The sequence below is a fragment of the Sorex fumeus genome, unplaced genomic scaffold (assembly GCF_029834395.1).
Source record: "Sorex fumeus unplaced genomic scaffold, SorFum_2.1 ptg000098l, whole genome shotgun sequence".
Classification (NCBI taxonomy): Eukaryota; Metazoa; Chordata; class Mammalia; order Eulipotyphla; family Soricidae; genus Sorex; species Sorex fumeus.
The window spans coordinates 33,461,700-33,473,843 of record NW_026606155.1 but is presented as its reverse complement, the minus strand read 5'-3'; positions in this window follow the sequence as shown (position 1 = coordinate 33,473,843).

Genomic DNA, 12,144 nt, shown 5'->3' with positions numbered 1-12,144 from the left:
AACAAATAATTTTCAAATTATCATACAGTGTATATTTAAATAACAATGATTATTTTTATAGACTTAGGCCCATGATGCTATTCTTAACTTTTTAAGAGAGGAAATCTTTTCTTTCGGGGTAGTTTTTAAAGATAGGCTCAGGAGACCCAGTGGATTCCTCTTGGTGATTCTTGATTGGCCAATGCTTCAGTGTGATGCATAAGAATGCAGTACTGCTCAAACCCTGAGGTTCCAGAGACTAGCCAGGTCATCTCAGCAGTACTCTGGGACCTCCAAGGCCACATTTGGCAATACTTAGAAGACCACGTGGTGTCAGAGATTGAACAAGATTGACTGCATGCAAGGCATGAGCATTAATCTCTGTAATCTCTTTGTCTCCTTGAAAGAAAATCTTATCAAGTCATCAAACTAAGATAAGTCTGATTTATAGAGGAAACAGAGTCCTAATAAATCCCCACTGATCTGATATGATAACCAAATCTTTGTCTTTTATCCCCTTAGTTTGTATGGACTCTTAGGTGCATCTCTTTATAAAGAATTTTTCTCAACTCCAGCTCTTTGCTACTGTTTATACATGAACAGAGCATCCTGTCCTCATCAAAAGTACTGACAACCTGAGTACATATTTCAATTTTGATCTGAATAAATGTAACTGTATAGTTCTTTTTTGAAACATACAGTGTTCATTTGGGCTTGGGTTATATATCCTTTTTATCTGTTAGAATGAGAGGAGTATTGGTACATGCCTAGCAGTGCTTGGGGATTATTTCTGATTCTGTGCATAGGGGTCTCTCCTGGTTCCTGGTGGTACTTCAGAGACCATAGTGGTACCAAGGATAGAACTGAGGTTAACAAAATGCACAGCAAGTGTCTTATCTTCTGTATTATTTCTCTAGTTCTTAAAAAATTTTACAAAATGAGTTGATAATGCATTTTTTGACTATTAAATTGGAAAGTTCATATAGGACTAATTATTCTACTTAAGATAGCATAATGAAAGTAGTCCTATCAGAGTTGATGCTACTTTTCAAGATGTTTTCATTACTAGTATTCAATTTATCTCTTATAACACCACCAAATATAGTTGGAAATAATTTTTTTGTTTATAATTTGGCCCATAATCAGAAGTACTAAGGACCAGACCATTTTGGTTCTTGAGATTGAACACAGGCCTCCTGCATTCTTTCAGTCTGTTGAATATATCTTCCCTGATCCAACAATTTTGTTGTGTGATTTTTCTCAATCAAAATGGGTACTCACTACTTCCTTGATATTTATATTAATAATTTTAGCTAATTTACAATTAAATAGTTTAACTACAAAAAATAAATAAGATCATATATCTAAGAGTTGGTCAATGAGACCAAAAGGAGTATGAGGGTACATTTATAATTTCACTAAAATGTTGACCCAAGTTTTAGACTTTCCAGGTCAGAAGAAACTTGCAAAGAATTATGTAACTCAGGGGGTTTTACTTAAATAATTTGCATGCATGTAAGTTGAAGGGTTGAGTATGTCAGAATAATATAGATTAATTTTTTGGTAATAGTGGTTGAGAAAGAAATGGATTCTTACTGAGAGGATGTGCACTCCTTCTTAACTATGTGCACAGATTTGATGATTCTACATCCAAACCAGGAAAAGAGGGCTTAATTTAGATATAAAGAAAAATTCATGATGATTGTTTGACATGAAATCAAATGTGTTTGTTGGCTCCTTATGTCTAGCACCATGTTATTTGGGATAGTAAAGGATTGTTTTGGAGCAATTTGACTACACACTGAAGCAATTAGTCATCATAATAAAAACAATGCTTACTAACACAATTGTTAAATTAGCTCAATTACATGTCACGTTAAGTAGTTAAGTAGTTTCTTGTTATGGGTTATTTGGAGGTGAAACATATCAATTGCATTTACTGGAAAAACATTGAGGAAGTTCAGTACTTAGAGTGGGTATAGGAACAATGGAAGGGTAATGGCCAGGGGTATCACAGAATCATCATCTATGGAAATCTTAAAGCAGAACAACCTATATAGAAATTGGTTATGTCTAAAGAGCAGAAGAGAACCTTGGAAGAGAGCCTTATGTTATCTCTATAAGTCAGGCATTTTGCCTGTAATTCCAAACAGAATCAGCAACATGTTGGGCCTGTATTGCTCTTGTTTAGACTCACTTCTCCCTCAAATTGATGTTTCTCTTCATCATGGAAGGCTCTCTTACGGGAGTTCCTAATCTGGACTAAATGTCTTTGGGGATGTCTACAGTCTCTGGTTGAGTTTTTCTCCTGGTGCTATAACTGTTTTTGTTTCTCTTGGGTCACAAAACAGTATCTATACACACAATAATCAGCTATATTTATAGCCACCATGGAACCTGTAAAATAGGCTGAGGCTTTAAAACAAACTAAGAGGCAGTTGTGGAGGTATGTAGACATTCTTAAAATAAAACCACCATTCAATATTGCTAACCGTGCTCACTATCTTACTAATATTTTTTTGTAAGGTGACTCAATGGAAGTTTTTACTCCATTCCTCTGAGAAACAATGTACTCAATTGCATTTTGACTATGATAAGACATGACTTTTCATTAGAACCTCTTTATTTATGCATTAAGTTTATTCTTTATTTACATTGATGTTTATACTAGCTATTTCATAAATTTGCTTTTATACAAATTTATTCATTGAAAAAAATTTATTAAGTATATTTTCTGTTACAGATTCTTGTCGAGGGCTTAAGAATAGCAGATGAATAGAATGGTTTGAATTCAACAATATTTGTGTTTACAAGTATTAATTTTTCTGATAAAAACTAGATAACTATAATAGAACTAGGTAATTAATAAGATCTTTTACTATATTTTATTTTTTGGTTTAATATATATATTTTATTTTTTGGGTCACACCCAGTGATGCACAGGGCTACTCCTGGCTCATGCACTCAGGAATTACTCCTGACGGTGCTCGGGGGACCACATGGGATGCTAGGAATCAAACTCAGGTCTGCTACATGCAAAACAAATGCCCTACACACTGTGCTATCACTCCAGCCCCAGTTTAATATGTTTTGCAGTGGTCCCTTTACTCATCTCTGAAAGGAAAAGACTTTATTGAAAGTTTAAAGTATTGCTCTGCTTCTCTTAAGAAATAAATATTCTTTTTGTCAGTCAATGCTGTCTTTCAAAATAAATGAGGTATATTTTATATCCAGGGGAAGAGATGCAGTATTCCATTTAACTAATGAAATGAGTTGTCTCATGAAACAGAAGTTAGCTATTTGGTATGTCTTATTTTTAATATTGAATGCTCTTTGCAAGTTGGTACGTTTGCTACTAGTGTGCTAGGTCTGCAAAATCGATTAAGACAGAATTCTGATAAACTCCACCTTTCATTAGTTGAAAGGCACTGGTACATTTTATTCTCCAAGACATGAAATGGAGACAATAGCTGCCAAATGAAGGGGTGATGCTCTGAGCAAACATCTGTGTTTACTTCTCTATTTCTTTTCACTGAAACTTCTTTTAGATATTATAAAATAAACATATTTGGAATATCTCAATGGAATGGATAAGATCAACATCAGGGACCTGGAGAGAGTATGAGCCTAACCACAGTAAGGGCACATGCCTTCATGCTTGAGTTCTATTGACTGTGTCTTGGAATTCCACAGCACTGCTGAGGTGGCTTGGGTATCCCCAACACTCTAGGGTCAAGATGCAACACATCTTTGGGATCTTGAGCTGAACTCACAGTTCATTTAGTCAAGAGTCACTGGTGAGGCACCCAGATATTCTGAGCACTGCTGCTTGGGAGCCCCTAAGCCCCCTAAAGATAAACACAAGCATATCTCTGTTTTGGCAGATGACCTAAAAATTGTTTTCTAGTCTCAACAATTTATGTTAATCTGCGTCTAACATAATCTAACACAAATAATATTATTTCTTTTTATTTTATAATGAGACAAAAGAGCTTCCAAATAGATACACTGCGATTTTTAATAACATAAAATCTATCTCAAATGTCTATAAAAACTATCTCAATTAACATAAAAGTCTCTGGGGGCCTAAACATTCTTAGTGATGACATTTCTTTAGAGTTATCTGGATGATAATGATGACCTATAATATAGTAATTTACTTGTTGATAAAAACTTTTATGATAGAAAAAAGAGATCATAAGTTTGCCAAAGCATCCTATATCAAGATGGGTACATTTGTTATAGTTGATGAACCTACATTAATACATCATTTCACCCAGTATCCATAGTTTACATTGTGATTAATTCCTAATATTTCACTTTTTCTAAATTCTTCATGCCTCCTTATTCTTCCTATCATACTAACTCTTGGCAACCAGTGATTTTTTTTTACTGATTTTCATTGTTACGCCTTTTTCTGAATGTTATATAGTTAAGAATCATATAGTTTGTCTATAACCATTCTGTCTTTCCAGACTGACTTTGCTCATTTAGCAATACAGTTTATGGAAATACCTACATTTATGCTTTCTGTATGTCTTTTCAGGGCTTGATGACTCATTTTTCTTCAGTATTAAATAATATCCTATTGCCTGAATGTACCAGTATCTATTAACTTATATTTCTAGTTCAAATTACTATAGTACATTTTGTTAATAAGCACATTTTAAAAATGCAGATAAATTCCTGTGGTTCATCAAATAGAATGTAGAAATTTTCTATAAAATCAATTGTACCTATGCTATATTAGTCTAGTTTTACAACTGAAGAGAAGATTCAAGAAAAGTTTCACATAATACCTAATTTATATTAAGTTATCTTAGTATTCCCCACCTCACTGGAATCTAAGCACAGTTCTAAAAGCTATCTGGATGTGATCCCCAAATTTAGCAATTCTGTAGTGCTATCTGTTGTTGAGCAATGATTTAAATATACATTGATAAAATGTGCTAATTATGTTATTACTGATTCATGATAGAAAAGCACCTTCTGTTACTTGTTTATATGACATTACATTTACCACTGCTGCCAAGAGAAAGGGTGTTTTGTGATTATACACTGTTACAGTCAATTGTACAAATTAGCTAAAAGTGTACGTAAAGCATCTGGATCATAAAACATCTATGATTTTGGAATGAAAGGATGACCCACAATAATGCATAAGCTGAATGACCGTGTGGTAGATGTTAGAACTATAACACTGAGTATATGGGAGACCTGACTGATGATCAATATTTGGTAAACATTTAGACATTACTTATATGCCTGTCAATCGTCTTTTACTTTGTAGTTATAATAACATACAGAACTGACTTTACAAAAGAGCTGTAGGTTTGATTATAGAAGAAATATTTGACTAGATTAATGTTGACAGGATGGCTGGAGCGATAGCACAGCGGTAGGGTGTTTGCCTTGCACGCAGCCAACATGGCCAACCCGAGTTCGATTCCTCTGCCCCTCTCGGAGAGCCCGGCAAGCTACCGAGAGTATCTCGCCCACACGGCAGAGCTTGGCAAGCTACCCGTGATGTATTCCATATGCCAAACACAGTAACAACAAAGTCTCCAATGGAGACATTCCTGGGCCCGCTTGAGCAAATCAATGAACAACGGGAGGACAGTGACAGAATGTTGACAGGATTGGTAATCTAGTAACAAGTCCTCTAATGAGCTCTAAAATAATTGTCAAATAACAAGTTCTTCAAGCCTTCATTTTCATGTCTTTCATATGGAAATATAATAGTCATTTTACTTTTCACAGGTTATGGTATTGATAAGGTAAATTATTCCCATGTTAATAAGTAACAAATACTGTCCTCTACATTAGGGAAAATTACATGGCTATATGGAAAAATACCTTAGAGAATTAAAAGTTTTTGAAAACTGTTTTAGAATAGTTTGGAGAAGTAAGAATTTTTGAAATATAATAGAACATTTCCCCATGTTTATATTAAGTTTCTGTCAATTCTTATATCAATATGTTAAGTAATTGACATTTATGTAAATTTTGCCAGTCATTGAGTTTTATACATAAAATATTAGCAATTTTATGTAAGAGTTACAGTTGGAATATACTTTGGTCTTTCTCTGAGAAGATAAAAATAAAATATTAGGTTCTAATTCTTTTGGTTAGAGATCCTGGCCTTTGAACAAATAGTCAAATCTATCTTTTGAACAGGCTTATCAATCTTAGACTTGAACACATGCCTTTTAAAGAAAAATTTAACTTTGAGAATAAGGAGAGTATTGAAGAGAAATTATTTTTTCACAAGATAGAATTTGAATACAGTATATGGAAAATATTTACCCACTCATAATGCTCCTTCAACTTTCCTTTTTTATTTTCTCCAGAAGTCAGTCTTTTCCATCCATCCCCTTCCAAGTGACTTTCGTCACCCACATGATCATTTTTCCTTAACATTTACTATGTTGCAGAAAAAAGGCAGATTAAAAAGTCATTTTCAAGGTACATCCAAGATTTCATAGCAATATTTTGTGTTCTCTGCAGGATAAATCTGACTGGATGTTTTTTGTCTTCATATGGCATCTGAAACAGTTGTTCACATTCACACATTTATGTTTCACCATATGCATACTTGTGTGCCACACTGTTGTTTTAAAATATTTTATTGGTTTTCTTTTATATCTCAACTTTTGATGAGTGTTCTTGTAGAACTTGCATAAAAACATGTAAATGTGAATGATTCATTCATTTTGAACATATGTAACTACTTTGGGGGAGATTTTACCCTATATGAAGTACATCATTCTTAACAGAGATTATGCCTTGCTTTTCTACTTTACAGCTGGATGCAGTACATGACTAATATTATAAACCTGTAATTTTTCTATTTTATTTTTAATGAGTTATTTATATGTGTTTAATTATCTTGAGGTTTTGGTGGTTGTGAAGTGGGCGATGATGTTGTGGATTTCACTGATGAGAATTGCTTAGAATTAGATGGTTTAGAAACAAAATCTGGTGTACCTTCAGATTTATAAGTCACTAGAAAGCATTCCTGGAGAATGTCATTGTTCAAGGAGAATCTTGTAAATTGCAAGACAGAAGCTTCCCAAACCTTTTTCATTGCTTTTACATTCCCATGTTCAGTCTTCTCATGTTTCTTCACCAAGGATTTTCAGTAGAGAATCTTTGGGTAGTTTCAAGGTTCAAGGGAGAAACAAAGAGTTTATTCTCCTTCAAAGAGTTGAATTCTCATTTTTGAAACTTTGGACAGCCTGTAATACATTCCCTGTTAGGTATCCTTGTGTTCCTGACAGTGTGACTTACAGACTTGTGGTGTCTCCTGTTGAAGAAGCATGAATGTATCTTTAGCTAAAATCAAAACCAACAGTTAAAGAATGTAATAATCTACCCCATTTCTAAGATTATTTCTGTCAGTGAATAATTTATAAAACGGGTTTAAATTTTTTTAATTGTTAAAAAGCTAGATAGTAGCTTTCTATCTTTTGTAATGTTTCAGATTTCATACAACAATTTAAAATGTCTTCCTGTTGGACTGTTATGTCTTGTATTTAACTGGGCAAGTCAGTGAAATATTTAATGGATATACCACCATGTTAGAAAAAGCTTTTGAAAACATATTAGAGCATAGAAAATTGTTTACCTGTGATAAAGAATAAGTTCGTGATTAGAAGAATTATACAGTTTTTCTTGTACAAATAATGCTTAAGACAGATGTTCAGTCTAACAGTGATGTTGAAAGCATATTTTATGCAGCCTAAAAACTATTTCTGTATTAGATATTTAAATGCATGAGGATACATTCTAATTGCTTTTTGTTTAAAACAGAAACATAGAAGAAGCATTAACCCCAGTTTGTACAAAATGTCTGCTACAACTGAATTCATGATTGTTCAAAACTGAAAATCATTCCAATTTTGTAAAACTGCTGCTACTGGTTTTGTCAATAAAGTTTAAGCAGATGGCTTATATGTATATGTGTGAATTTTTATGTCAAAAATAAGATACAGTTTTGCATCATCAACATGCAAATTTTATGGGCCTGAATTATATTGCTTATTTTAGTATATACAAAACTCACTAGCTTCAAAACCATACCAAATGCAGACATATATTAGAACTATGTGCATTACATTTATGAACCATAAGATTTTTTTTGGTTTTAGGGTGATATTGGCTTTTAAAGTGGACTTGTGTATAAATCAACTCAAATGCTGGCTTAAAATGTTGAATTTATAATGAAATAATTAGATAAGTAAAGACAAATGTTAAGACCTGAAAAAAGTAGTATCTCAAGAGGATTCTGAGAAGATAAAAAGGTAGGTACTTATAAAAAAATGTAGGTAATTGTTGCCTATGACATTCTTGTCCAGGAACCTTTACTATTTGAAGTGTTTTTGAGTCTTGTATTAGAAAACTAGTACAGGGAATAAGATTATTATAATTTGATCCCTCCCTAGTAGTAAAACCTGGCTGACATTGCCAAAACAACAAAATAAAATAGTAAGAAAAATTATAGATATTTCAGGGAAACAACCTTTTACTATGTTTTCCTGTTGAATTTATTGAGATAATTCTACCTGTTCCTGTAAATACATCCAAATGTTAGATATAATAAGAAAAAAATTGGTTTGTGCCCATAATCTTGCTTTCTTAACATCTTAGGGACTGAGTGCTACCTCAGATCCTACAGAGAGTTTGAAGAAATATTTCACTATGCAAACTGAATGGAAAAAAAGAGGTTTGAAGGATTAAATTTACATTTAAGGAATCAAACTAACAGGTTTCTCTCTCCAGATATATCCAAACTCCTTTACACAGAACTAGTCACATGGCTTCACATATAATTAAGAGCCTAGAGGTACTGGAAAGATAACTCGAAGGACTGGGAAGATAGTTTCAAAAACTCAGTGCATGGCTGCATAAAGGCCCGGGGTTCTATTCTTGGCACAATATGTCATATGGTGACAAGGCGTTCGTGATCCTGAATACTATGAAGGAGACGAAAAAGGAGAGACTATATAGATACTACAGAAGAAAGGGCACTTGCCTTGCATGCAGTTGACCTGGGTTCAATCCCTTGGCACCTCATATGACCCCAAGCTACTCTAGGAGTGATTGCTGAGTGACTGCTGAGCCAGAAGCAGAGGATGGAGGGGACAAAAGAAAGGAAAGAAAAAGAATGAAGGAAGGAAGGAAGGAAGGAAAGAAGGAAGGAAGGAAGGAAAATGCTGGGAACAATAGTTAATTTGTATTAGAAAATAAATCAGTTTGAAAACTAGACAGTATATACTTATATTTTTCTTTTCTTTTAAAAATATTTTTTCAAATGTTATGATTGAGTAATTACTTAAAAAGAGTTTCCTAACTTTCAAGTTCATTTGGAACTTAAAATCTCCTTAACCCATAGTAGTACTAAAAGATTATGGGATGATATAGGTTTTTAATTGTTTACCCTAGTAATTTTAGAATTTCAGCACATTTGGAGAGTTAGAAGGTATGGCAGTTAAAGATCATTTGACTTTACATATCCAAAGCCACTGCAAAGAGTTTCAAGCCGATGGCCTGAACAAAGTAGAGCATTTCCACATGTGTATGTGCACTAGTAAATATGCACATGTGTGGTTGTTAAAACCAAATAATACAAAATAATGAACAAAAGCAGAATACTGAAGAGGGAACAGATTTTCCAGTATTTTAATCTTATAATAAACCATCTGTATAACCTAAAACTTGACAAATGATTGCTAGCTTTTGACATTGCTTCAAAAGAGACTTGCCCAACCTTAAATGTTAAAATAATTGATACAACCATCTATGACACTCTTCGTCTTTTGTAGTAAATACTAAAAATTGACTATGTTAAATAACATTTTATTGTTGAGTCAAATCACATTCCGTGTCTGTAAAGTTTATAGTCTATTTTTTCCCAAGGGCTTCACCAGGGACAATCAGAAACATGGTTCAGGAGGAAAACTGGGTCACAGTTGAGTGCTCTGATGAATTTTACTATTCATTCTATTATGAAATAAAACATCTTATTATTTTCAGCAAGCAGATAAGGAGTAGAATGCAGGATTAGCATCACATTTGCAATGTTCTGAGAAGGGACAAGTCTCAGTGATTAGATGATTAAAATTCAGTTGACCTCTCAGGTGGATGGAAAGGGTTTTTTAGGTTTATTTCTTTTTGGCTTGGGGGCCACACTCAGCAGTACTCAGTGCTTACTCCAGGCTCTCTGCACATGGTTGACTTATGTTGGTGCTTTGAAAACCAAATGTGGGCTGCAGATTGAATCCGGGTTGGCCTCATGCAAGGCAAGCACTCTATCTACCTGCTGTACTATGTCTCGGGCCCCTGGAAAGTAATCACAATTTTCATTATCATCATTATCATTTTGTGGATGGACACACACTGTAGTGTTCAGGGTTTACTTCTGGCTCTGTGCTCAGTGATCACTTCTGACCATGTGCGAGGGGGCAAATTTGGTGACAGGGATTCAAATTGGGGATGGTGGGATGCAAGTCCTTTAACACCTGTCACTATCTCTTCATCCACTTGTATAGCTTTTTACTAGTTAATTTTAAGTCCAAAATTAGTGAAATATTTTATCTAATCACGTGCTAGGAAAATTGAAGAATTTATGAAACATTATCTGCAGACATATTGCAGTCAATATAAAACTCTTTTACTCTGTTCTATTTTCTGGCTTTGCCACCAAGCAACTCTGTGATTAAGTTTACCTTGACCTTTCCTTCATGTCTGTGAACATCTGTTATTTTTCTTGAGTTGATCCCAGAAAAAGGAGAATTTGGAAATTGGTGAGTTATATTGAGAACAGTAAAGAAGTCTTCTCATCTATTTCAATAAACTACAAGTGCTGCCATATTGGTAAAGTTGGAAAACTTCTCCCTAAACATATAGAAGGACAGGATTATTTTAAGGAAGTATGAAACATTTGAGTTCAGATAACACACACTACTTTAGAGGACACGAGAGAAAAACAAATGGAAACTATATAAAGGACTTACAGATTATTTTCCAGGTACTGACCTTTGTAAGATGCTTTGAAAAGAAAACGAAGTTGCTGCATCATCATTAATATCTCATGAAATCCATAAAAATAATTATCCCTATAACAGGCTTCCCTTCTCCTCTACTTGAGTTAAAAACCAAAAACAAACAAAAAACAACAAAAATGTAGAGCTTTTCTCCTGGCTTGTGCAACTTCTCACTTAGTTGCTCCACAACTAAGGTGAAAACAGGAACCTTGATCCAGGGAGGGTGGCATGGACCATTTTGCTGTGACCTTCATTATCTTTGGTAAAGCAGTAATGTGCCATGTGTGAGGTCTGAGGACCCGGTGTTAAGGTAGGAATTGGTTAAAATCTGGTGTGATGAATGTTGTGATATGGATAGTTTGGGGTACAGTAGGGCAGTTAATCTCCCTAATGGGAGTCTTTAAGGAAAAAGAATTAGGAGGAAATTATAGTGGGACTGAAATTTGAAGGTTGAATAGAAGACAGTTGAAAGAGAGTCATGTGAAGATATACACATACAAAATATTCGTGATGATATGAACCTTTCCCACTTGCAGAACCTGAAGGGAAAAAATGACCACTACCTACATTAACTGGACTTTGAAGAGAAAAGGGGAGAATGTCCCAGTAAGATCTAGACAAGAAGGTAAGGCAGACTAAAGCAGCAGTTCCTTTCTTCCCTTTCTGTGAATACCCATGCCCCAGTTTGAGATGATCACCTGTCTTAAAACTTCCTTTCCTATCTCATAAAATTGTACCATCAGATCTTAAAACTCATTGAACTTTTGCTTCTTCCAGATTCTAAGTTTTCAGTTTTTCAGATTTATTGAGGTATGATTGACAAAAGTATAAGATTTTAAGTAGACAATATGACTATAATATAGATGTATATATGTACATACAGATTTATTGTAAAAGGAACACAACTGAATTAACACAGGTAATCATGTTTTTAAACCTTAGCACTAACAAACTCTTTATATTTTGTCATATGTATTAAGTTGGTACAGAGTACCTGAGGAAACAAGTGACCTGGGGATATGCAGGGCCACTTTGTGCATCCCCTCCAGCCTTGCAGAATGTCTGCACTGCAGGAGTCAACGGAACTACACAGCAGCCAGCCCCAGCTCTAAAGACAGTA